The following is a 27547-nucleotide window of genomic DNA, read 5'->3' as shown; positions in this document are numbered from 1 at the left end:
CATCCGGGAGGTCCTGGGTTCCTGAGGGCGCTGGGGGAGGACGCAAAAGGCCACCTCATCCCTTTAGTAGCAATGCCATGATGACGCCCCGGCTGTAAAGAGTCAGAAACTGCTGCAGGAGAGCCTGATTGCCAGACTTTGCTGGGGAAGCACTCCACCGTGCACTGAGGAGCCCCTCCCTGAGAGAACTCTAGGTTGCTTTTGCCTTGCATGCTCTTTGCTCCTGTGTGGTGCGGAAAACAGCAAACATTGCAGCGGAAGGCGGTGCTCTCTGTACGCCCTCTATCTCAAAGTGGTAAGTGGGCTTGGGATAGGCATTCGCACTAGCCACGTGGGACGTTGCAGAACAAGAAGCTTTGAAATAACAGCAGTTGGACGCAGGTCAGCTTTGGATTCAGCTTACGCGGGTGAAAGAATGCAGGGCAGAGCGTCCCATTCAAGGAATCACTGTCGTCGTTGCAGTGGATGCCGAAACTGAGCTTGCGATGTGCTTGCCGTGTCTGTCCTGTGTGCCTGCACTCTAGGCACCTGAGTGAAGACTGCTGTGTAGAGTTCTCCTCGGCCGAGCGCAGATGCTGGTCTGTGGGGCCATTAACGTGAGGCCTTTCTGAGGAAGCCTGGCTGTCAGGGAGATGCCCGCATACAACGAATTTAGCCTGCAACGTGCTTGCCGTGTCTGTCCTGCGTGCGTGCACGCTAGGCGTCTGAGTGAAGTCTCCTGTTTAGAGCTCTCCCTTGCTGAGCGGCGGCGGGTGCTCGCCTGTGTGGCCATTAACGTGAGGCCTTGCTGTGGAAGCCTGGCTGTCGGGGGGAAAAAGCCCGCATACAACGAATTTAGCTTGGACGTTTAGAAAGTCGCTTTCTTCCTGCTACTTCCCGGCTGCTGCAGAGAGGCCCAGGGTCGTCTCTGGGGCGGTACGTATGTCGGCCTCCCGTGCCACAGTCTGAGCGTTGAAAGCGAAGTGCCCATTCGCTTCAGTCCCCGAGCATCATGGCAGCAAGAGGTGTGTGCAAGCCTCTCCAAAGCCTGGTGGCACAAGTGCCCTGAGCCCTCAGAGCTGCTGTCCTGCAGAGAGGGCTCTGAGGCTGTCTCAGTCCAAGTGACCTCTTTGCTTCCCAGACATGCATGTCCAGACTGACAGCTAAACACTGCTGTGGCGAGGTGAGCTTCTTACATATACTTGTACTCCCAGACACAGGAACACTGTGAAGAGGTCTGCTGCCCAGCCTCAGGGGAAGAGGCAGAGAACGTTGCTTTCCGCACAGCACTGGAAGCAGGACGGATGGGCGTTCTGCTCAACCGGCGAAAAGCAGGGAGGAACAGCAGCGTCGGTCAAGTGAGCTCCCCCTTGTGGCTAGTGGAGCTTAAGTCAAACCTGCGATGGAAATTGTGCTGGCGATGACTGAGCTCTAACTTCACGATCTGACACTTTCAGTCACTTTCTCCTCACTCACACACGGTGGTGAGATGGCCAAAGAAACGTAGGTGTGCAGGGTGTACTCTCTGACATCCAGCTGAAGTCCAAGAGATACGTGTGCTGAGAATAGGACTTGCAACTAGTTTAAGGGAAGATGCCGTTGGGACTCCTTCCGCTGCTCATCCCCTCATCAGAACAAAGCGTTTCTCTGGGCCAGAGCTCTATCGGCCTGAACCAACCACGTGCAGCACAGCTCTCTTCTCTTTGTGATCTTCAGGTCAGGGAGAAACCATCCTACACCGTGACTCGAAAGCTAAATGCTTAAGGGCAGCCCTAAGACCTCTGCATTCAAGCACACTGAAGAAGGCCTTTCATGCTTGGATCTTTAGTCCAAAGTCTTGGAATCATGCGGGTGGTCCTGGATTCATGTAGGTGCTAGAAGTGGACGCAAAAGGCCACCGCATCCCTTTACTAGCAAGGCCATGATGACACGTCAGCTGTAAAGTGTCCGAAACTGCTGCAGGAGAGCCTTATGCAAGACTTTGAAATAGGAAACAGTCCACCGTGCACTGAGGAGACCCTCCCTGAGAGAACACAAGGTTGCTTTCGCCTTGCATGCAATTTGCTCCTATGTGGTATGGAAACCAGTAAACGTTGTAGTGGAAGGCTGTATTCTCTATACGGCCACTATCTCAAAGACGTAAGTGGGCCTGGTATAGGCATTCCCACTAGCCACATGGGAAGTTAGAGAAGATGCTTTGAAATAATCGCAGTGGAGGCAAGTCAGCTTTGGATTCAGCTTATGTGGGTGAAAGGAAGCAGTGCAGAAAGCCCCATTCAAGGAATCATTGACATCATTGCACTAGATGCTGAAACAGCTTTCAATGTGCTTTCCGTGTCTCTCCTGTGTGCGTGCACTCTAAGCACCTGAGTGAAGTCTGCTGTGTGGAGCAGTCTTAGGCTGAGCAGCAGATGCTCGCTGGTGGGGCCAGTCATATGCAGCCTTGCTGTGGAAGACTTTCTGTGAGAAAAATTCCCGCGAACAACGAATTTTTCTTGCAGTGTGCTTTCAGAGTCTGTCTTGTGTGCCTGCACTCTTAGCGACTGGGCGATTAATCCTGTGTAGTGCTCGCTTTTGCTGAGTGGCGACGGGCGCTCGCTTGTTTTGCCTTTTTAGTGAAGTCTTGCTGAGGAAGGCTGGCTGTCAGAAAAATTCCCGCATACAACGAATTTACCTTGTAATTCTCAAAAGTTGCGTTTTTCTGCTACTTCCTGGCTGTTTCAGAGAGGCCCAGGTAGTCTGGGTGGTATGGAAGCCGGTCTCCCATGCCACAGTCTGAGCTTTGAAACCTGAGTGCCCATTTTTCAGTCCCCAAGCATCATGTACGCAACAGGTGTGTGAAAGCTTCTCCAAAGCTTGGTTGTGATGAGGCCCCAGACCTCAGAGCTCTTGTCCTGCAGAGAAGGCTCTGGGACTGTCTCAGACCATGTGATTTGCTACTCAGCCATATTCAGAAAGGCAGCCAAACACTGCTGTGAAAAGTAGAGCTTCTTGCATATACTTATACTCCCAGATACGAGAATACTGTGAAGAGGTCTTCTGCCCAGCCTCAGGGGAATAGGCAAACAAAGCTGCTTTCTGCACAGCATTTTAAGCAGGACGGATGGGCGTTCTGTTCAGCAGGTGAAAAGCAGGGAGGACCAAGAGCCTCGGTCAAGTAAGCTCCTCCTATGGCCAGTGCAGCTTAATTCAAACGTGCAATGGAAATTTTTCTGGGGTCACTGAGATCAATCTTCACTATCTAACACTTTCAGTTGCTTTCTCCAAATTCATACACCCTGGAATGCCCAAACGTACGTGTGAATGGTGTCCTCTCTGAATCCAGCTTAAGTTCGAAACATACCTGTGCTGAGAGTAGGACTTGCAACAAGTTTTAGGGAAGAGGCTGTTGGAGTCCTTCATCTGATCATCGTTTCATCAGCACAAAGCATTTCTCTGGGCCACAACTCTATCAGCCTGAACTGACCACGTGCAGCACAGCACTCCCGTGATCTACATGGAGAAACCATCCTTTGCTGTGTTTCTAAAGCTAAATGCTTAAGGGCAGCCCTAAGACCTCTGCATTCAAGCACACTGAAGAAGGCCTTTCATGCTTGGATCTTTCGTCCAAAGTCTTGGAATCATGCGGGAGGTCCTGGTTTCCTGTACGTGCTAGAAGAGGACGCAAAAGGCCAACTCATCCCTTTACTAGCAATGCCATGATGACGCCTTAGCTGTAAAGTGCCCGAAACTGCAGCAGGAGTGCCTTATGCAAGACTTTGAAATAGGAAATAGTCCACCGTGCACTGAGGAAACCCTCCCTGAGAGAACACAAGGTTGCTTGCGCCTTGCATGCAATTTGCTCCTATGTGGTATGGAAACCAGTAAACGTTGTAGTGGAAGGCTGTATTCTCTATACGGCCTCTATCTCAAAGACGTAAGTGGGCCTGGTATAGGCATTCCCACTAGCCACATGGGAAGTTAGAGAAGATGCTTTGAAATAATCGCAGTGGAGGCAAGTCAGCTTTGGATTCAGCTTATGTGGGTGAAAGGAAGCAGTGCAGAAAGCCCCATTCAAGGAATCATTGACATCATTGCACTAGATGCTGAAACAGCTTTCAATGTGCTTTCCGTGTCTGTCCTGTGTGCGTGCACTCTAAGCACCTGAGTGAAGTCTGCTGTGTGGAGCAGTCTTAGGCTGAGCAGCAGATGCTCGCTGGTGGGGCCAGTCATATGCAGCCTTGCTGTGGAAGACTTTCTGTGAGAAAAATTCCCGCGAACAACGAATTTTTCTTGCAGTGTGCTTTCAGAGTCTGTCTTGTGTGCCTGCACTCTTAGCGACTGGGCGATTAATCCTGTGTAGTGCTCGCTTTTGCTGAGTGGCGACGGGCGCTCGCTTGTTTTGCCTTTTTAGTGAAGTCTTGCTGAGGAAGGCTGGCTGTCAGAAAAATTCCCGCATACAACGAATTTACCTTGTAATTCTCAAAAGTTGCGTTTTTCTGCTACTTCCTGGCTGTTTCAGAGAGGCCCAGGTAGTCTGGGTGGTATGGAAGCCGGTCTCCCATGCCACAGTCTGAGCTTTGAAACCTGAGTGCCCATTTTTCAGTCCCCAAGCATCATGTACGCAACAGGTGTGTGAAAGCTTCTCCAAAGCTTGGTTGTGATGAGGCCCCAGACCTCAGAGCTCTTGTCCTGCAGAGAAGGCTCTGGGACTGTCTCAGACCATGTGATTTGCTACTCAGCCATATTCAGAAAGGCAGCCAAACACTGCTGTGAAAAGTAGAGCTTCTTGCATATACTTATACTCCCAGATACGAGAATACTGTGAAGAGGTCTTCTGCCCAGCCTCAGGGGAATAGGCAAACAAAGCTGCTTTCTGCACAGCACTGGAAGCAGGACGGATGGGCGTTCTGCTCAACCGGCGAAAAGCAGGGAGGAACAGCAGCGTCGGTCAAGTGAGCTCCCCCTTGTGGCTAGTGGAGCTTAAGTCAAACCTGCGATGGAAATTGTGCTGGGGATGACTGAGCTCTATGACTGAGCTCTGAAGTCTCCTGTTTAGAGCTCTCCCTTGCTGAGCGGCGGCGGGTGCTCGCCTGTGTGGCCATTAACGTGAGGCCTTGCTGTGGAAGCCTGGCTGTCGGGGGGAAAAAAGCCCGCATACAAAGAATTTAGCTTGGACGTTTAGAAAGTCGCTTTCTTCCTGCTACTTCCCGGCTGCTGCAGAGAGGCCCAGGGTCGTCTCTGGGGCGGTACGTATGTCGGCCTCCCGTGCCACAGTCTGAGCGTTGAAAGCGAAGTGCCCATTCGCTTCAGTCCCCGAGCATCATGGCAGCAAGAGGTGTGTGCAAGCCTCTCCAAAGCCTGGTGGCACAAGTGCCCTGAGCCCTCAGAGCTGCTGTCCTGCAGAGAGGGCTCTGAGGCTGTCTCAGTCCAAGTGACCTCTTTGCTTCCCAGACATGCATGTCCAGACTGACAACTAAACACTGCTGTGGCGAGGTGAGCTACTTACATATACTTGTACTCCCAGACACAGGAACACTGTGAAGAGGTCTGCTGCCCAGCCTCAGGGGAAGAGGCAGAGAACGTTGCTTTCCGCACAGCACTGGAAGCAGGACGGAGGGCGTTCTGCTCAACCGGCGAAAAGCAGGGAGGAACAGCAGCGTCGGTCAAGTGAGCTCCCCCTTGTGGCTAGTGGAGCTTAAGTCAAACCTGCGATGGAAATTGTGCTGGGGATGACTGAGCTCTAACTTCACGATCTGACACTTTCAGTCACTTTCTCCTCACTCACACACGGTGGTGGGATGGCCAAAGAAACGTAGGTGTGCAGGGTGTCCTCTCTGACATCCAGCTGAAGTCCAAGAGATACGTGTGCTGAGAATAGGACTTGCAACTAGTTTAAGGGAAGATGCCGTTGGGACTCCTTCCGCTGCTCATCCCCTCATCAGAACAAAGCGTTTCTCTGGGCCAGAGCTCTATCGGCCTGAACCAACCACGTGCAGCACAGCTCTCTCCTCTTTGTGATCTTCAGGTCAGGGAGAAACCATCCTACGCCGTGACTCGGAAGCTAAATGCTTAAGGGCCGTCCTAAGACTTCTGCATTCAAGCACCCTGAAGATGGCCTTTCGTGCTTGGCTCTCTCCTCCACGGGCTCGGGATCATCCGGGAGGTCCTGGGTTCCTGAGGGCGCTGGGGGAGGACGCAAAAGGCCACCTCATCCCTTTAGTAGCAATGCCATGATGACGCCCCGGCTGTAAAGAGTCAGAAACTGCTGCAGGAGAGCCTGATTGCCAGACTTTGCTGGGGAAGCACTCCACCGTGCACTGAGGAGCCCCTCCCTGAGAGAACTCTAGGTTGCTTTTGCCTTGCATGCTCTTTGCTCCTGTGTGGTGCGGAAAACAGCAAACATTGCAGCGGAAGGCGGTGCTCTCTGTACGCCCTCTATCTCAAAGTGGTAAGTGGGCTTGGGATAGGCATTCGCACTAGCCACGTGGGACGTTGCAGAACAAGAAGCTTTGAAATAACAGCAGTTGGACGCAGGTCAGCTTTGGATTCAGCTTACGCGGGTGAAAGAATGCAGGGCAGAGCGTCCCATTCAAGGAATCACTGTCGTCGTTGCAGTGGATGCCGAAACTGAGCTTGCGATGTGCTTGCCGTGTCTGTCCTGTGTGCCTGCACTCTAGGCACCTGAGTGAAGACTGCTGTGTAGAGTTCTCCTCGGCCGAGCGCAGATGCTGGTCTGTGGGGCCATTAACGTGAGGCCTTTCTGAGGAAGCCTGGCTGTCAGGGAGATGCCCGCATACAACGAATTTAGCCTGCAACGTGCTTGCCGTGTCTGTCCTGCGTGCGTGCACGCTAGGCGTCTGAGTGAAGTCTCCTGTTTAGAGCTCTCCCTTGCTGAGCGGCGGCGGGTGCTCGCCTGTGTGGCCATTAACGTGAGGCCTTGCTGTGGAAGCCTGGCTGTCGGGGGGAAAAAGCCCGCATACAACGAATTTAGCTTGGACGTTTAGAAAGTCGCTTTCTTCCTGCTACTTCCCGGCTGCTGCAGAGAGGCCCAGGGTCGTCTCTGGGGCGGTACGTATGTCGGCCTCCCGTGCCACAGTCTGAGCGTTGAAAGCGAAGTGCCCATTCGCTTCAGTCCCCGAGCATCATGGCAGCAAGAGGTGTGTGCAAGCCTCTCCAAAGCCTGGTGGCACAAGTGCCCTGAGCCCTCAGAGCTGCTGTCCTGCAGAGAGGGCTCTGAGGCTGTCTCAGTCCAAGTGACCTCTTTGCTTCCCAGACATGCATGTCCAGACTGACAGCTAAACACTGCTGTGGCGAGGTGAGCTTCTTACATATACTTGTACTCCCAGACACAGGAACACTGTGAAGAGGTCTGCTGCCCAGCCTCAGGGGAAGAGGCAGAGAACGTTGCTTTCCGCACAGCACTGGAAGCAGGACGGATGGGCGTTCTGCTCAACCGGCGAAAAGCAGGGAGGAACAGCAGCGTCGGTCAAGTGAGCTCCCCCTTGTGGCTAGTGGAGCTTAAGTCAAACCTGCGATGGAAATTGTGCTGGCGATGACTGAGCTCTAACTTCACGATCTGACACTTTCAGTCACTTTCTCCTCACTCACACACGGTGGTGAGATGGCCAAAGAAACGTAGGTGTGCAGGGTGTACTCTCTGACATCCAGCTGAAGTCCAAGAGATACGTGTGCTGAGAATAGGACTTGCAACTAGTTTAAGGGAAGATGCCGTTGGGACTCCTTCCGCTGCTCATCCCCTCATCAGAACAAAGCGTTTCTCTGGGCCAGAGCTCTATCGGCCTGAACCAACCACGTGCAGCACAGCTCTCTTCTCTTTGTGATCTTCAGGTCAGGGAGAAACCATCCTACACCGTGACTCGAAAGCTAAATGCTTAAGGGCAGCCCTAAGACCTCTGCATTCAAGCACACTGAAGAAGGCCTTTCATGCTTGGATCTTTAGTCCAAAGTCTTGGAATCATGCGGGTGGTCCTGGATTCATGTAGGTGCTAGAAGTGGACGCAAAAGGCCACCGCATCCCTTTACTAGCAAGGCCATGATGACACGTCAGCTGTAAAGTGTCCGAAACTGCTGCAGGAGAGCCTTATGCAAGACTTTGAAATAGGAAACAGTCCACCGTGCACTGAGGAGACCCTCCCTGAGAGAACACAAGGTTGCTTTCGCCTTGCATGCAATTTGCTCCTATGTGGTATGGAAACCAGTAAACGTTGTAGTGGAAGGCTGTATTCTCTATACGGCCACTATCTCAAAGACGTAAGTGGGCCTGGTATAGGCATTCCCACTAGCCACATGGGAAGTTAGAGAAGATGCTTTGAAATAATCGCAGTGGAGGCAAGTCAGCTTTGGATTCAGCTTATGTGGGTGAAAGGAAGCAGTGCAGAAAGCCCCATTCAAGGAATCATTGACATCATTGCACTAGATGCTGAAACAGCTTTCAATGTGCTTTCCGTGTCTCTCCTGTGTGCGTGCACTCTAAGCACCTGAGTGAAGTCTGCTGTGTGGAGCAGTCTTAGGCTGAGCAGCAGATGCTCGCTGGTGGGGCCAGTCATATGCAGCCTTGCTGTGGAAGACTTTCTGTGAGAAAAATTCCCGCGAACAACGAATTTTTCTTGCAGTGTGCTTTCAGAGTCTGTCTTGTGTGCCTGCACTCTTAGCGACTGGGCGATTAATCCTGTGTAGTGCTCGCTTTTGCTGAGTGGCGACGGGCGCTCGCTTGTTTTGCCTTTTTAGTGAAGTCTTGCTGAGGAAGGCTGGCTGTCAGAAAAATTCCCGCATACAACGAATTTACCTTGTAATTCTCAAAAGTTGCGTTTTTCTGCTACTTCCTGGCTGTTTCAGAGAGGCCCAGGTAGTCTGGGTGGTATGGAAGCCGGTCTCCCATGCCACAGTCTGAGCTTTGAAACCTGAGTGCCCATTTTTCAGTCCCCAAGCATCATGTACGCAACAGGTGTGTGAAAGCTTCTCCAAAGCTTGGTTGTGATGAGGCCCCAGACCTCAGAGCTCTTGTCCTGCAGAGAAGGCTCTGGGACTGTCTCAGACCATGTGATTTGCTACTCAGCCATATTCAGAAAGGCAGCCAAACACTGCTGTGAAAAGTAGAGCTTCTTGCATATACTTATACTCCCAGATACGAGAATACTGTGAAGAGGTCTTCTGCCCAGCCTCAGGGGAATAGGCAAACAAAGCTGCTTTCTGCACAGCATTTTAAGCAGGACGGATGGGCGTTCTGTTCAGCAGGTGAAAAGCAGGGAGGACCAAGAGCCTCGGTCAAGTAAGCTCCTCCTATGGCCAGTGCAGCTTAATTCAAACGTGCAATGGAAATTTTTCTGGGGTCACTGAGATCAATCTTCACTATCTAACACTTTCAGTTGCTTTCTCCAAATTCATACACCCTGGAATGCCCAAACGTACGTGTGAATGGTGTCCTCTCTGAATCCAGCTTAAGTTCGAAACATACCTGTGCTGAGAGTAGGACTTGCAACAAGTTTTAGGGAAGAGGCTGTTGGAGTCCTTCATCTGATCATCGTTTCATCAGCACAAAGCATTTCTCTGGGCCACAACTCTATCAGCCTGAACTGACCACGTGCAGCACAGCACTCCCGTGATCTACATGGAGAAACCATCCTTTGCTGTGTTTCTAAAGCTAAATGCTTAAGGGCAGCCCTAAGACCTCTGCATTCAAGCACACTGAAGAAGGCCTTTCATGCTTGGATCTTTCGTCCAAAGTCTTGGAATCATGCGGGAGGTCCTGGTTTCCTGTACGTGCTAGAAGAGGACGCAAAAGGCCAACTCATCCCTTTACTAGCAATGCCATGATGACGCCTTAGCTGTAAAGTGCCCGAAACTGCAGCAGGAGTGCCTTATGCAAGACTTTGAAATAGGAAATAGTCCACCGTGCACTGAGGAAACCCTCCCTGAGAGAACACAAGGTTGCTTGCGCCTTGCATGCAATTTGCTCCTATGTGGTATGGAAACCAGTAAACGTTGTAGTGGAAGGCTGTATTCTCTATACGGCCTCTATCTCAAAGACGTAAGTGGGCCTGGTATAGGCATTCCCACTAGCCACATGGGAAGTTAGAGAAGATGCTTTGAAATAATCGCAGTGGAGGCAAGTCAGCTTTGGATTCAGCTTATGTGGGTGAAAGGAAGCAGTGCAGAAAGCCCCATTCAAGGAATCATTGACATCATTGCACTAGATGCTGAAACAGCTTTCAATGTGCTTTCCGTGTCTGTCCTGTGTGCGTGCACTCTAAGCACCTGAGTGAAGTCTGCTGTGTGGAGCAGTCTTAGGCTGAGCAGCAGATGCTCGCTGGTGGGGCCAGTCATATGCAGCCTTGCTGTGGAAGACTTTCTGTGAGAAAAATTCCCGCGAACAACGAATTTTTCTTGCAGTGTGCTTTCAGAGTCTGTCTTGTGTGCCTGCACTCTTAGCGACTGGGCGATTAATCCTGTGTAGTGCTCGCTTTTGCTGAGTGGCGACGGGCGCTCGCTTGTTTTGCCTTTTTAGTGAAGTCTTGCTGAGGAAGGCTGGCTGTCAGAAAAATTCCCGCATACAACGAATTTACCTTGTAATTCTCAAAAGTTGCGTTTTTCTGCTACTTCCTGGCTGTTTCAGAGAGGCCCAGGTAGTCTGGGTGGTATGGAAGCCGGTCTCCCATGCCACAGTCTGAGCTTTGAAACCTGAGTGCCCATTTTTCAGTCCCCAAGCATCATGTACGCAACAGGTGTGTGAAAGCTTCTCCAAAGCTTGGTTGTGATGAGGCCCCAGACCTCAGAGCTCTTGTCCTGCAGAGAAGGCTCTGGGACTGTCTCAGACCATGTGATTTGCTACTCAGCCATATTCAGAAAGGCAGCCAAACACTGCTGTGAAAAGTAGAGCTTCTTGCATATACTTATACTCCCAGATACGAGAATACTGTGAAGAGGTCTTCTGCCCAGCCTCAGGGGAATAGGCAAACAAAGCTGCTTTCTGCACAGCACTGGAAGCAGGACGGATGGGCGTTCTGCTCAACCGGCGAAAAGCAGGGAGGAACAGCAGCGTCGGTCAAGTGAGCTCCCCCTTGTGGCTAGTGGAGCTTAAGTCAAACCTGCGATGGAAATTGTGCTGGGGATGACTGAGCTCTATGACTGAGCTCTGAAGTCTCCTGTTTAGAGCTCTCCCTTGCTGAGCGGCGGCGGGTGCTCGCCTGTGTGGCCATTAACGTGAGGCCTTGCTGTGGAAGCCTGGCTGTCGGGGGGAAAAAAGCCCGCATACAAAGAATTTAGCTTGGACGTTTAGAAAGTCGCTTTCTTCCTGCTACTTCCCGGCTGCTGCAGAGAGGCCCAGGGTCGTCTCTGGGGCGGTACGTATGTCGGCCTCCCGTGCCACAGTCTGAGCGTTGAAAGCGAAGTGCCCATTCGCTTCAGTCCCCGAGCATCATGGCAGCAAGAGGTGTGTGCAAGCCTCTCCAAAGCCTGGTGGCACAAGTGCCCTGAGCCCTCAGAGCTGCTGTCCTGCAGAGAGGGCTCTGAGGCTGTCTCAGTCCAAGTGACCTCTTTGCTTCCCAGACATGCATGTCCAGACTGACAACTAAACACTGCTGTGGCGAGGTGAGCTACTTACATATACTTGTACTCCCAGACACAGGAACACTGTGAAGAGGTCTGCTGCCCAGCCTCAGGGGAAGAGGCAGAGAACGTTGCTTTCCGCACAGCACTGGAAGCAGGACGGAGGGCGTTCTGCTCAACCGGCGAAAAGCAGGGAGGAACAGCAGCGTCGGTCAAGTGAGCTCCCCCTTGTGGCTAGTGGAGCTTAAGTCAAACCTGCGATGGAAATTGTGCTGGGGATGACTGAGCTCTAACTTCACGATCTGACACTTTCAGTCACTTTCTCCTCACTCACACACGGTGGTGGGATGGCCAAAGAAACGTAGGTGTGCAGGGTGTCCTCTCTGACATCCAGCTGAAGTCCAAGAGATACGTGTGCTGAGAATAGGACTTGCAACTAGTTTAAGGGAAGATGCCGTTGGGACTCCTTCCGCTGCTCATCCCCTCATCAGAACAAAGCGTTTCTCTGGGCCAGAGCTCTATCGGCCTGAACCAACCACGTGCAGCACAGCTCTCTCCTCTTTGTGATCTTCAGGTCAGGGAGAAACCATCCTACGCCGTGACTCGGAAGCTAAATGCTTAAGGGCCGTCCTAAGACTTCTGCATTCAAGCACCCTGAAGATTGCCTTTCGTGCTTGGCTCTCTCCTCCACGGGCTCGGGATCATCCGGGAGGTCCTGGGTTCCTGAGGGCGCTGGGGGAGGACGCAAAAGGCCACCTCATCCCTTTAGTAGCAATGCCATGATGACGCCCCGGCTGTAAAGAGTCAGAAACTGCTGCAGGAGAGCCTGATTGCCAGACTTTGCTGGGGAAGCACTCCACCGTGCACTGAGGAGCCCCTCCCTGAGAGAACTCTAGGTTGCTTTTGCCTTGCATGCTCTTTGCTCCTGTGTGGTGCGGAAAACAGCAAACATTGCAGCGGAAGGCGGTGCTCTCTGTACGCCCTCTATCTCAAAGTGGTAAGTGGGCTTGGGATAGGCATTCGCACTAGCCACGTGGGACGTTGCAGAACAAGAAGCTTTGAAATAACAGCAGTTGGACGCAGGTCAGCTTTGGATTCAGCTTACGCGGGTGAAAGAATGCAGGGCAGAGCGTCCCATTCAAGGAATCACTGTCGTCGTTGCAGTGGATGCCGAAACTGAGCTTGCGATGTGCTTGCCGTGTCTGTCCTGTGTGCCTGCACTCTAGGCACCTGAGTGAAGACTGCTGTGTAGAGTTCTCCTCGGCCGAGCGCAGATGCTGGTCTGTGGGGCCATTAACGTGAGGCCTTTCTGAGGAAGCCTGGCTGTCAGGGAGATGCCCGCATACAACGAATTTAGCCTGAAACGTGCTTGCCGTGTCTGTCCTGCGTGCGTGCACGCTAGGCGTCTGAGTGAAGTCTCCTGTTTAGAGCTCTCCCTTGCTGAGCGGCGGCGGGTGCTCGCCTGTGTGGCCATTAACGTGAGGCCTTGCTGTGGAAGCCTGGCTGTCGGGGGGAAAAAGCCCGCATACAACGAATTTAGCTTGGACGTTTAGAAAGTCGCTTTCTTCCTGCTACTTCCCGGCTGCTGCAGAGAGGCCCAGGGTCGTCTCTGGGGCGGTACGTATGTCGGCCTCCCGTGCCACAGTCTGAGCGTTGAAAGCGAAGTGCCCATTCGCTTCAGTCCCCGAGCATCATGGCAGCAAGAGGTGTGTGCAAGCCTCTCCAAAGCCTGGTGGCACAAGTGCCCTGAGCCCTCAGAGCTGCTGTCCTGCAGAGAGGGCTCTGAGGCTGTCTCAGTCCAAGTGACCTCTTTGCTTCCCAGACATGCATGTCCAGACTGACAGCTAAACACTGCTGTGGCGAGGTGAGCTTCTTACATATACTTGTACTCCCAGACACAGGAACACTGTGAAGAGGTCTGCTGCCCAGCCTCAGGGGAAGAGGCAGAGAACGTTGCTTTCCGCACAGCACTGGAAGCAGGACGGATGGGCGTTCTGCTCAACCGGCGAAAAGCAGGGAGGAACAGCAGCGTCGGTCAAGTGAGCTCCCCCTTGTGGCTAGTGGAGCTTAAGTCAAACCTGCGATGGAAATTGTGCTGGCGATGACTGAGCTCTAACTTCACGATCTGACACTTTCAGTCACTTTCTCCTCACTCACACACGGTGGTGGGATGGCCAAAGAAACGTAGGTGTGCAGGGTGTACTCTCTGACATCCAGCTGAAGTCCAAGAGATACGTGTGCTGAGAATAGGACTTGCAACTAGTTTAAGGGAAGATGCCGTTGGGACTCCTTCCGCTGCTCATCCCCTCATCAGAACAAAGCGTTTCTCTGGGCCAGAGCTCTATCGGCCTGAACCAACCACGTGCAGCACAGCTCTCTTCTCTTTGTGATCTTCAGGTCAGGGAGAAACCATCCTACACCGTGACTCGAAAGCTAAATGCTTAAGGGCAGCCCTAAGACCTCTGCATTCAAGCACACTGAAGAAGGCCTTTCATGCTTGGATCTTTAGTCCAAAGTCTTGGAATCATGCGGGTGGTCCTGGATTCATGTAGGTGCTAGAAGTGGACGCAAAAGGCCACCGCATCCCTTTACTAGCAAGGCCATGATGACACGTCAGCTGTAAAGTGTCCGAAACTGCTGCAGGAGAGCCTTATGCAAGACTTTGAAATAGGAAACAGTCCACCGTGCACTGAGGAGACCCTCCCTGAGAGAACACAAGGTTGCTTTCGCCTTGCATGCAATTTGCTCCTATGTGGTATGGAAACCAGTAAACGTTGTAGTGGAAGGCTGTATTCTCTATACGGCCTCTATCTCAAAGACGTAAGTGGGCCTGGTATAGGCATTCCCACTAGCCACATGGGAAGTTAGAGAAGATGCTTTGAAATAATCGCAGTGGAGGCAAGTCAGCTTTGGATTCAGCTTATGTGGGTGAAAGGAAGCAGTGCAGAAAGCCCCATTCAAGGAATCATTGACATCATTGCACTAGATGCTGAAACAGCTTTCAATGTGCTTTCCGTGTCTGTCCTGTGTGCGTGCACTCTAAGCACCTGAGTGAAGTCTGCTGTGTGGAGCAGTCTTAGGCTGAGCAGCAGATGCTCGCTGGTGGGGCCAGTCATATGCAGCCTTGCTGTGGAAGACTTTCTGTGAGAAAAATTCCCGCGAACAACGAATTTTTCTTGCAGTGTGCTTTCAGAGTCTGTCTTGTGTGCCTGCACTCTTAGCGACTGGGCGATTAATCCTGTGTAGTGCTCGCTTTTGCTGAGTGGCGACGGGCGCTCGCTTGTTTTGCCTTTTTAGTGAAGTCTTGCTGAGGAAGGCTGGCTGTCAGAAAAATTCCCGCATACAACGAATTTACCTTGTAATTCTCAAAAGTTGCGTTTTTCTGCTACTTCCTGGCTGTTTCAGAGAGGCCCAGGTAGTCTGGGTGGTATGGAAGCCGGTCTCCCATGCCACAGTCTGAGCTTTGAAACCTGAGTGCCCATTTTTCAGTCCCCAAGCATCATGTACGCAACAGGTGTGTGAAAGCTTCTCCAAAGCTTGGTTGTGATGAGGCCCCAGACCTCAGAGCTCTTGTCCTGCAGAGAAGGCTCTGGGACTGTCTCAGACCATGTGATTTGCTACTCAGCCATATTCAGAAAGGCAGCCAAACACTGCTGTGAAAAGTAGAGCTTCTTGCATATACTTATACTCCCAGATACGAGAATACTGTGAAGAGGTCTTCTGCCCAGCCTCAGGGGAATAGGCAAACAAAGCTGCTTTCTGCACAGCATTTTAAGCAGGACGGATGGGCGTTCTGTTCAGCAGGTGAAAAGCAGGGAGGACCAAGAGCCTCGGTCAAGTAAGCTCCTCCTATGGCCAGTGCAGCTTAATTCAAACGTGCAATGGAAATTTTTCTGGGGTCACTGAGATCAATCTTCACTATCTAACACTTTCAGTTGCTTTCTCCAAATTCATACACCCTGGAATGCCCAAACGTACGTGTGAATGGTGTCCTCTCTGAATCCAGCTTAAGTTCGAAACATACCTGTGCTGAGAGTAGGACTTGCAACAAGTTTTAGGGAAGAGGCTGTTGGAGTCCTTCATCTGATCATCGTTTCATCAGCACAAAGCATTTCTCTGGGCCACAACTCTATCAGCCTGAACTGACCACGTGCAGCACAGCACTCCCGTGATCTACATGGAGAAACCATCCTTTGCTGTGTTTCTAAAGCTAAATGCTTAAGGGCAGCCCTAAGACCTCTGCATTCAAGCACACTGAAGAAGGCCTTTCATGCTTGGATCTTTCGTCCAAAGTCTTGGAATCATGCGGGAGGTCCTGGTTTCCTGTACGTGCTAGAAGAGGACGCAAAAGGCCAACTCATCCCTTTACTAGCAATGCCATGATGACGCCTTAGCTGTAAAGTGCCCGAAACTGCAGCAGGAGTGCCTTATGCAAGACTTTGAAATAGGAAATAGTCCACCGTGCACTGAGGAAACCCTCCCTGAGAGAACACAAGGTTGCTTGCGCCTTGCATGCAATTTGCTCCTATGTGGTATGGAAACCAGTAAACGTTGTAGTGGAAGGCTGTATTCTCTATACGGCCTCTATCTCAAAGACGTAAGTGGGCCTGGTATAGGCATTCCCACTAGCCACATGGGAAGTTAGAGAAGATGCTTTGAAATAATCGCAGTGGAGGCAAGTCAGCTTTGGATTCAGCTTATTTGGGTGAAAGGAAGCAGTGCAGAAAGCCCCATTCAAGGAATCATTGACATCATTGCACTAGATGCTGAAACAGCTTTCAATGTGCTTTCCGTGTCTGTCCTGTGTGCGTGCACTCTAAGCACCTGAGTGAAGTCTGCTGTGTGGAGCAGTCTTAGGCTGAGCAGCAGATGCTCGCTGGTGGGGCCAGTCATATGCAGCCTTGCTATGGAAGACTTTCTGTGAGAAAAATTCCCGCGAACAACGAATTTTTCTTGCAGTGTGCTTTCAGAGTCTGTCTTGTGTGCCTGCACTCTTAGCGACTGGGCGATTAATCCTGTGTAGTGCTCGCTTTTGCTGAGTGGCGACGGGCGCTCGCTTGTTTTGCCTTTTTAGTGAAGTCTTGCTGAGGAAGGCTGGCTGTCAGAAAAATTCCCGCATACAACGAATTTACCTTGTAATTCTCAAAAGTTGCGTTTTTCTGCTACTTCCTGGCTGTTTCAGAGAGGCCCAGGTAGTCTGGGTGGTATGGAAGCCGGTCTCCCATGCCACAGTCTGAGCTTTGAAACCTGAGTGCCCATTTTTCAGTCCCCAAGCATCATGTACGCAACAGGTGTGTGAAAGCTTCTCCAAAGCTTGGTTGTGATGAGGCCCCAGACCTCAGAGCTCTTGTCCTGCAGAGAAGGCTCTGGGACTGTCTCAGACCATGTGATTTGCTACTCAGCCATATTCAGAAAGGCAGCCAAACACTGCTGTGAAAAGTAGAGCTTCTTGCATATACTTATACTCCCAGATACGAGAATACTGTGAAGAGGTCTTTTGCCCAGCCTCAGGGGAATAGGCAAACAAAGCTGCTTTCTGCACAGCACTGGAAGCAGGACGGATGGGCGTTCTGCTCAACCGGCGAAAAGCAGGGAGGAACAGCAGCGTCGGTCAAGTGAGCTCCCCCTTGTGGCTAGTGGAGCTTAAGTCAAACCTGCGATGGAAATTGTGCTGGGGATGACTGAGCTCTATGACTGAGCTCTGAAGTCTCCTGTTTAGAGCTCTCCCTTGCTGAGCGGCGGCGGGTGCTCGCCTGTGTGGCCATTAACGTGAGGCCTTGCTGTGGAAGCCTGGCTGTCGGGGGGAAAAAGCCCGCATACAACGAATTTAGCTTGGACGTTTAGAAAGTCGCTTTCTTCCTGCTACTTCCCGGCTGCTGCAGAGAGGCCCAGGGTCGTCTCTGGGGCGGTACGTATGTCGGCCTCCCGTGCCACAGTCTGAGCGTTGAAAGCGAAGTGCCCATTCGCTTCAGTCCCCGAGCATCATGGCAGCAAGAGGTGTGTGCAAGCCTCTCCAAAGCCTGGTGGCACAAGTGCCCTGAGCCCTCAGAGCTGCTGTCCTGCAGAGAGGGCTCTGAGGCTGTCTCAGTCCAAGTGACCTCTTTGCTTCCCAGACATGCATGTCCAGACTGACAGCTAAACACTGCTGTGGCGAGGTGAGCTTCTTACATATACTTGTACTCCCAGACACAGGAACACTGTGAAGAGGTCTGCTGCCCAGCCTCATGGGAAGAGGCAGAGAACGTTGCTTTCCGCACAGCACTGGAAGCAGGACGGATGGGCGTTCTGCTCAACCGGCGAAAAGCAGGGAGGAACAGCAGCGTCGGTCAAGTGAGCTCCCCCTTGTGGCTAGTGGAGCTTAAGTCAAACCTGCGATGGAAATTGTGCTGGCGATGACTGAGCTCTAACTTCACGATCTGACACTTTCAGTCACTTTCTCCTCACTCACACACGGTGGTGGGATGGCCAAAGAAACGTAGGTGTGCAGGGTGTACTCTCTGACATCCAGCTGAAGTCCAAGAGATACGTGTGCTGAGAATAGGACTTGCAACTAGTTTAAGGGAAGATGCCGTTGGGACTCCTTCCGCTGCTCATCCCCTCATCAGAACAAAGCGTTTCTCTGGGCCAGAGCTCTATCGGCCTGAACCAACCACGTGCAGCACAGCTCTCTTCTCTTTGTGATCTTCAGGTCAGGGAGAAACCATCCTACACCGTGACTCGAAAGCTAAATGCTTAAGGGCAGCCCTAAGACCTCTGCATTCAAGCACACTGAAGAAGGCCTTTCATGCTTGGATCTTTAGTCCAAAGTCTTGGAATCATGCGGGTGGTCCTGGATTCATGTAGGTGCTAGAAGTGGACGCAAAAGGCCACCGCATCCCTTTACTAGCAAGGCCATGATGACACGTCAGCTGTAAAGTGTCCGAAACTGCTGCAGGAGAGCCTTATGCAAGACTTTGAAATAGGAAACAGTCCACCGTGCACTGAGGAGACCCTCCCTGAGAGAACACAAGGTTGCTTTCGCCTTGCATGCAATTTGCTCCTATGTGGTATGGAAACCAGTAAACGTTGTAGTGGAAGGCTGTATTCTCTATACGGCCTCTATCTCAAAGACGTAAGTGGGCCTGGTATAGGCATTCCCACTAGCCACATGGGAAGTTAGAGAAGATGCTTTGAAATAATCGCAGTGGAGGCAAGTCAGCTTTGGATTCAGCTTATGTGGGTGAAAGGAAGCAGTGCAGAAAGCCCCATTCAAGGAATCATTGACATCATTGCACTAGATGCTGAAACAGCTTTCAATGTGCTTTCCGTGTCTGTCCTGTGTGCGTGCACTCTAAGCACCTGAGTGAAGTCTGCTGTGTGGAGCAGTCTTAGGCTGAGCAGCAGATGCTCGCTGGTGGGGCCAGTCATATGCAGCCTTGCTGTGGAAGACTTTCTGTGAGAAAAATTCCCGCGAACAACGAATTTTTCTTGCAGTGTGCTTTCAGAGTCTGTCTTGTGTGCCTGCACTCTTAGCGACTGGGCGATTAATCCTGTGTAGTGCTCGCTTTTGCTGAGTGGCGACGGGCGCTCGCTTGTTTTGCCTTTTTAGTGAAGTCTTGCTGAGGAAGGCTGGCTGTCAGAAAAATTCCCGCATACAACGAATTTACCTTGTAATTCTCAAAAGTTGCGTTTTTCTGCTACTTCCTGGCTGTTTCAGAGAGGCCCAGGTAGTCTGGGTGGTATGGAAGCCGGTCTCCCATGCCACAGTCTGAGCTTTGAAACCTGAGTGCCCATTTTTCAGTCCCCAAGCATCATGTACGCAACAGGTGTGTGAAAGCTTCTCCAAAGCTTGGTTGTGATGAGGCCCCAGACCTCAGAGCTCTTGTCCTGCAGAGAAGGCTCTGGGACTGTCTCAGACCATGTGATTTGCTACTCAGCCATATTCAGAAAGGCAGCCAAACACTGCTGTGAAAAGTAGAGCTTCTTGCATATACTTATACTCCCAGATACGAGAATACTGTGAAGAGGTCTTCTGCCCAGCCTCAGGGGAATAGGCAAACAAAGCTGCTTTCTGCACAGCATTTTAAGCAGGACGGATGGGCGTTCTGTTCAGCAGGTGAAAAGCAGGGAGGACCAAGAGCCTCGGTCAAGTAAGCTCCTCCTATGGCCAGTGCAGCTTAATTCAAACGTGCAATGGAAATTTTTCTGGGGTCACTGAGATCAATCTTCACTATCTAACACTTTCAGTTGCTTTCTCCAAATTCATACACCCTGGAATGCCCAAACGTACGTGTGAATGGTGTCCTCTCTGAATCCAGCTTAAGTTCGAAACATACCTGTGCTGAGAGTAGGACTTGCAACAAGTTTTAGGGAAGAGGCTGTTGGAGTCCTTCATCTGATCATCGTTTCATCAGCACAAAGCATTTCTCTGGGCCACAACTCTATCAGCCTGAACTGACCACGTGCAGCACAGCACTCCCGTGATCTACATGGAGAAACCATCCTTTGCTGTGTTTCTAAAGCTAAATGCTTAAGGGCAGCCCTAAGACCTCTGCATTCAAGCACACTGAAGAAGGCCTTTCATGCTTGGATCTTTCGTCCAAAGTCTTGGAATCATGCGGGAGGTCCTGGTTTCCTGTACGTGCTAGAAGAGGACGCAAAAGGCCAACTCATCCCTTTACTAGCAATGCCATGATGACGCCTTAGCTGTAAAGTGCCCGAAACTGCAGCAGGAGTGCCTTATGCAAGACTTTGAAATAGGAAATAGTCCACCGTGCACTGAGGAAACCCTCCCTGAGAGAACACAAGGTTGCTTGCGCCTTGCATGCAATTTGCTCCTATGTGGTATGGAAACCAGTAAACGTTGTAGTGGAAGGCTGTATTCTCTATACGGCCTCTATCTCAAAGACGTAAGTGGGCCTGGTATAGGCATTCCCACTAGCCACATGGGAAGTTAGAGAAGATGCTTTGAAATAATCGCAGTGGAGGCAAGTCAGCTTTGGATTCAGCTTATTTGGGTGAAAGGAAGCAGTGCAGAAAGCCCCATTCAAGGAATCATTGACATCATTGCACTAGATGCTGAAACAGCTTTCAATGTGCTTTCCGTGTCTCTCCTGTGTGCGTGCACTCTAAGCACCTGAGTGAAGTCTGCTGTGTGGAGCAGTCTTAGGCTGAGCAGCAGATGCTCGCTGGTGGGGCCAGTCATATGCAGCCTTGCTATGGAAGACTTTCTGTGAGAAAAATTCCCGCGAACAACGAATTTTTCTTGCAGTGTGCTTTCAGAGTCTGTCTTGTGTGCCTGCACTCTTAGCGACTGGGCGATTAATCCTGTGTAGTGCTCGCTTTTGCTGAGTGGCGACGGGCGCTCGCTTGTTTTGCCTTTTTAGTGAAGTCTTGCTGAGGAAGGCTGGCTGTCAGAAAAATTCCCGCATACAACGAATTTACCTTGTAATTCTCAAAAGTTGCGTTTTTCTGCTACTTCCTGGCTGTTTCAGAGAGGCCCAGGTAGTCTGGGTGGTATGGAAGCCGGTCTCCCATGCCACAGTCTGAGCTTTGAAACCTGAGTGCCCATTTTTCAGTCCCCAAGCATCATGTACGCAACAGGTGTGTGAAAGCTTCTCCAAAGCTTGGTTGTGATGAGGCCCCAGACCTCAGAGCTCTTGTCCTGCAGAGAAGGCTCTGGGACTGTCTCAGACCATGTGATTTGCTACTCAGCCATATTCAGAAAGGCAGCCAAACACTGCTGTGAAAAGTAGAGCTTCTTGCATATACTTATACTCCCAGATACGAGAATACTGTGAAGAGGTCTTTTGCCCAGCCTCAGGGGAATAGGCAAACAAAGCTGCTTTCTGCACAGCACTGGAAGCAGGACGGATGGGCGTTCTGCTCAACCGGCGAAAAGCAGGGAGGAACAGCAGCGTCGGTCAAGTGAGCTCCCCCTTGTGGCTAGTGGAGCTTAAGTCAAACCTGCGATGGAAATTGTGCTGGGGATGACTGAGCTCTATGACTGAGCTCTGAAGTCTCCTGTTTAGAGCTCTCCCTTGCTGAGCAGCGGCGGGTGCTCGCCTGTGTGGCCATTAACGTGAGGCCTTGCTGTGGAAGCCTGGCTGTCGGGGGGAAAAAGCCCGCATACAACGAATTTAGCTTGGACGTTTAGAAAGTCGCTTTCTTCCTGCTACTTCCCGGCTGCTGCAGAGAGGCCCAGGGTCGTCTCTGGGGCGGTACGTATGTCGGCCTCCCGTGCCACAGTCTGAGCGTTGAAAGCGAAGTGCCTATTCGCTTCAGTCCCCGAGCATCATGGCAGCAAGAGGTGTGTGCAAGCCTCTCCAAAGCCTGGTGGCACAAGTGCCCTGAGCCCTCAGAGCTGCTGTCCTGCAGAGAGGGCTCTGAGGCTGTCTCAGTCCAAGTGACCTCTTTGCTTCCCAGACATGCATGTCCAGACTGACAGCTAAACACTGCTGTGGCGAGGTGAGCTTCTTACATATACTTGTACTCCCAGACACAGGAACACTGTGAAGAGGTCTGCTGCCCAGCCTCATGGGAAGAGGCAGAGAACGTTGCTTTCCGCACAGCACTGGAAGCAGGACGGATGGGCGTTCTGCTCAACCGGCGAAAAGCAGGGAGGAACAGCAGCGTCGGTCAAGTGAGCTCCCCCTTGTGGCTAGTGGAGCTTAAGTCAAACCTGCGATGGAAATTGTGCTGGCGATGACTGAGCTCTAACTTCACGATCTGACACTTTCAGTCACTTTCTCCTCACTCACACACGGTGGTGGGATGGCCAAAGAAACGTAGGTGTGCAGGGTGTACTCTCTGACATCCAGCTGAAGTCCAAGAGATACGTGTGCTGAGAATAGGACTTGCAACTAGTTTAAGGGAAGATGCCGTTGGGACTCCTTCCGCTGCTCATCCCCTCATCAGAACAAAGCGTTTCTCTGGGCCAGAGCTCTATCGGCCTGAACCAACCACGTGCAGCACAGCTCTCTTCTCTTTGTGATCTTCAGGTCAGGGAGAAACCATCCTACACCGTGACTCGAAAGCTAAATGCTTAAGGGCAGCCCTAAGACCTCTGCATTCAAGCACACTGAAGAAGGCCTTTCATGCTTGGATCTTTAGTCCAAAGTCTTGGAATCATGCGGGTGGTCCTGGATTCATGTAGGTGCTAGAAGTGGACGCAAAAGGCCACCGCATCCCTTTACTAGCAAGGCCATGATGACACGTCAGCTGTAAAGTGTCCGAAACTGCTGCAGGAGAGCCTTATGCAAGACTTTGAAATAGGAAACAGTCCACCGTGCACTGAGGAGACCCTCCCTGAGAGAACACAAGGTTGCTTTCGCCTTGCATGCAATTTGCTCCTATGTGGTATGGAAACCAGTAAACGTTGTAGTGGAAGGCTGTATTCTCTATACGGCCTCTATCTCAAAGACGTAAGTGGGCCTGGTATAGGCATTCCCACTAGCCACATGGGAAGTTAGAGAAGATGCTTTGAAATAATCGCAGTGGAGGCAAGTCAGCTTTGGATTCAGCTTATGTGGGTGAAAGGAAGCAGTGCAGAAAGCCCCATTCAAGGAATCATTGACATCATTGCACTAGATGCTGAAACAGCTTTCAATGTGCTTTCCGTGTCTGTCCTGTGTGCGTGCACTCTAAGCACCTGAGTGAAGTCTGCTGTGTGGAGCAGTCTTAGGCTGAGCAGCAGATGCTCGCTGGTGGGGCCAGTCATATGCAGCCTTGCTGTGGAAGACTTTCTGTGAGAAAAATTCCCGCGAACAACGAATTTTTCTTGCAGTGTGCTTTCAGAGTCTGTCTTGTGTGCCTGCACTCTTAGCGACTGGGCGATTAATCCTGTGTAGTGCTCGCTTTTGCTGAGTGGCGACGGGCGCTCGCTTGTTTTGCCTTTTTAGTGAAGTCTTGCTGAGGAAGGCTGGCTGTCAGAAAAATTCCCGCATACAACGAATTTACCTTGTAATTCTCAAAAGTTGCGTTTTTCTGCTACTTCCTGGCTGTTTCAGAGAGGCCCAGGTAGTCTGGGTGGTATGGAAGCCGGTCTCCCATGCCACAGTCTGAGCTTTGAAACCTGAGTGCCCATTTTTCAGTCCCCAAGCATCATGTACGCAACAGGTGTGTGAAAGCTTCTCCAAAGCTTGGTTGTGATGAGGCCCCAGACCTCAGAGCTCTTGTCCTGCAGAGAAGGCTCTGGGACTGTCTCAGACCATGTGATTTGCTACTCAGCCATATTCAGAAAGGCAGCCAAACACTGCTGTGAAAAGTAGAGCTTCTTGCATATACTTATACTCCCAGATACGAGAATACTGTGAAGAGGTCTTCTGCCCAGCCTCAGGGGAATAGGCAAACAAAGCTGCTTTCTGCACAGCATTTTAAGCAGGACGGATGGGCGTTCTGTTCAGCAGGTGAAAAGCAGGGAGGACCAAGAGCCTCGGTCAAGTAAGCTCCTCCTATGGCCAGTGCAGCTTAATTCAAACGTGCAATGGAAATTTTTCTGGGGTCACTGAGATCAATCTTCACTATCTAACACTTTCAGTTGCTTTCTCCAAATTCATACACCCTGGAATGCCCAAACGTACGTGTGAATGGTGTCCTCTCTGAATCCAGCTTAAGTTCGAAACATACCTGTGCTGAGAGTAGGACTTGCAACAAGTTTTAGGGAAGAGGCTGTTGGAGTCCTTCATCTGATCATCGTTTCATCAGCACAAAGCATTTCTCTGGGCCACAACTCTATCAGCCTGAACTGACCACGTGCAGCACAGCACTCCCGTGATCTACATGGAGAAACCATCCTTTGCTGTGTTTCTAAAGCTAAATGCTTAAGGGCAGCCCTAAGACCTCTGCATTCAAGCACACTGAAGAAGGCCTTTCATGCTTGGATCTTTCGTCCAAAGTCTTGGAATCATGCGGGAGGTCCTGGTTTCCTGTACGTGCTAGAAGAGGACGCAAAAGGCCAACTCATCCCTTTACTAGCAATGCCATGATGACGCCTTAGCTGTAAAGTGCCCGAAACTGCAGCAGGAGTGCCTTATGCAAGACTTTGAAATAGGAAATAGTCCACCGTGCACTGAGGAAACCCTCCCTGAGAGAACACAAGGTTGCTTGCGCCTTGCATGCAATTTGCTCCTATGTGGTATGGAAACCAGTAAACGTTGTAGTGGAAGGCTGTATTCTCTATACGGCCTCTATCTCAAAGACGTAAGTGGGCCTGGTATAGGCATTCCCACTAGCCACATGGGAAGTTAGAGAAGATGCTTTGAAATAATCGCAGTGGAGGCAAGTCAGCTTTGGATTCAGCTTATTTGGGTGAAAGGAAGCAGTGCAGAAAGCCCCATTCAAGGAATCATTGACATCATTGCACTAGATGCTGAAACAGCTTTCAATGTGCTTTCCGTGTCTCTCCTGTGTGCGTGCACTCTAAGCACCTGAGTGAAGTCTGCTGTGTGGAGCAGTCTTAGGCTGAGCAGCAGATGCTCGCTGGTGGGGCCAGTCATATGCAGCCTTGCTGTGGAAGACTTTCTGTGAGAAAAATTCCCGCGAACAACGAATTTTTCTTGCAGTGTGCTTTCAGAGTCTGTCTTGTGTGCCTGCACTCTTAGCGACTGGGCGATTAATCCTGTGTAGTGCTCGCTTTTGCTGAGTGGCGACGGGCGCTCGCTTGTTTTGCCTTTTTAGTGAAGTCTTGCTGAGGAAGGCTGGCTGTCAGAAAAATTCCCGCATACAACGAATTTACCTTGTAATTCTCAAAAGTTGCGTTTTTCTGCTACTTCCTGGCTGTTTCAGAGAGGCCCAGGTAGTCTGGGTGGTATGGAAGCCGGTCTCCCATGCCACAGTCTGAGCTTTGAAACCTGAGTGCCCATTTTTCAGTCCCCAAGCATCATGTACGCAACAGGTGTGTGAAAGCTTCTCCAAAGCTTGGTTGTGATGAGGCCCCAGACCTCAGAGCTCTTGTCCTGCAGAGAAGGCTCTGGGACTGTCTCAGACCATGTGATTTGCTACTCAGCCATATTCAGAAAGGCAGCCAAACACTGCTGTGAAAAGTAGAGCTTCTTGCATATACTTATACTCCCAGATACGAGAATACTGTGAAGAGGTCTTTTGCCCAGCCTCAGGGGAATAGGCAAACAAAGCTGCTTTCTGCACAGCACTGGAAGCAGGACGGATGGGCGTTCTGCTCAACCGGCGAAAAGCAGGGAGGAACAGCAGCGTCGGTCAAGTGAGCTCCCCCTTGTGGCTAGTGGAGCTTAAGTCAAACCTGCGATGGAAATTGTGCTGGGGATGACTGAGCTCTATGACTGAGCTCTGAAGTCTCCTGTTTAGAGCTCTCCCTTGCTGAGCAGCGGCGGGTGCTCGCCTGTGTGGCCATTAACGTGAGGCCTTGCTGTGGAAGCCTGGCTGTCGGGGGGAAAAAGCCCGCATACAACGAATTTAGCTTGGACGTTTAGAAAGTCGCTTTCTTCCTGCTACTTCCCGGCTGCTGCAGAGAGGCCCAGGGTCGTCTCTGGGGCGGTACGTATGTCGGCCTCCCGTGCCACAGTCTGAGCGTTGAAAGCGAAGTGCCCATTCGCTTCAGTCCCCGAGCATCATGGCAGCAAGAGGTGTGTGCAAGCCTCTCCAAAGCCTGGTGGCACAAGTGCCCTGAGCCCTCAGAGCTGCTGTCCTGCAGAGAGGGCTCTGAGGCTGTCTCAGTCCAAGTGACCTCTTTGCTTCCCAGACATGCATGTCCAGACTGACAGCTAAACACTGCTGTGGCGAGGTGAGCTTCTTACATATACTTGTACTCCCAGACACAGGAACACTGTGAAGAGGTCTGCTGCCCAGCCTCATGGGAAGAGGCAGAGAACGTTGCTTTCCGCACAGCACTGGAAGCAGGACGGATGGGCGTTCTGCTCAACCGGCGAAAAGCAGGGAGGAACAGCAGCGTCGGTCAAGTGAGCTCCCCCTTGTGGCTAGTGGAGCTTAAGTCAAACCTGCGATGGAAATTGTGCTGGCGATGACTGAGCTCTAACTTCACGATCTGACACTTTCAGTCACTTTCTCCTCACTCACACACGGTGGTGGGATGGCCAAAGAAACGTAGGTGTGCAGGGTGTACTCTCTGACATCCAGCTGAAGTCCAAGAGATACGTGTGCTGAGAATAGGACTTGCAACTAGTTTAAGGGAAGATGCCGTTGGGACTCCTTCCGCTGCTCATCCCCTCATCAGAACAAAGCGTTTCTCTGGGCCAGAGCTCTATCGGCCTGAACCAACCACGTGCAGCACAGCTCTCTTCTCTTTGTGATCTTCAGGTCAGGGAGAAACCATCCTACACCGTGACTCGAAAGCTAAATGCTTAAGGGCAGCCCTAAGACCTCTGCATTCAAGCACACTGAAGAAGGCCTTTCATGCTTGGATCTTTAGTCCAAAGTCTTGGAATCATGCGGGTGGTCCTGGATTCATGTAGGTGCTAGAAGTGGACGCAAAAGGCCACCGCATCCCTTTACTAGCAAGGCCATGATGACACGTCAGCTGTAAAGTGTCCGAAACTGCTGCAGGAGAGCCTTATGCAAGACTTTGAAATAGGAAACAGTCCACCGTGCACTGAGGAGACCCTCCCTGAGAGAACACAAGGTTGCTTTCGCCTTGCATGCAATTTGCTCCTATGTGGTATGGAAACCAGTAAACGTTGTAGTGGAAGGCTGTATTCTCTATACGGCCTCTATCTCAAAGACGTAAGTGGGCCTGGTATAGGCATTCCCACTAGCCACATGGGAAGTTAGAGAAGATGCTTTGAAATAATCGCAGTGGAGGCAAGTCAGCTTTGGATTCAGCTTATGTGGGTGAAAGGAAGCAGTGCAGAAAGCCCCATTCAAGGAATCATTGACATCATTGCACTAGATGCTGAAACAGCTTTCAATGTGCTTTCCGTGTCTGTCCTGTGTGCGTGCACTCTAAGCACCTGAGTGAAGTCTGCTGTGTGGAGCAGTCTTAGGCTGAGCAGCAGATGCTCGCTGGTGGGGCCAGTCATATGCAGCCTTGCTGTGGAAGACTTTCTGTGAG

This window comes from Manis pentadactyla, chromosome 18 (genome assembly GCF_030020395.1).
Source record: "Manis pentadactyla isolate mManPen7 chromosome 18, mManPen7.hap1, whole genome shotgun sequence".
Lineage (NCBI taxonomy): Eukaryota > Metazoa > Chordata > Mammalia > Pholidota > Manidae > Manis > Manis pentadactyla.
This window is presented reverse-complemented; position numbering follows the sequence as displayed.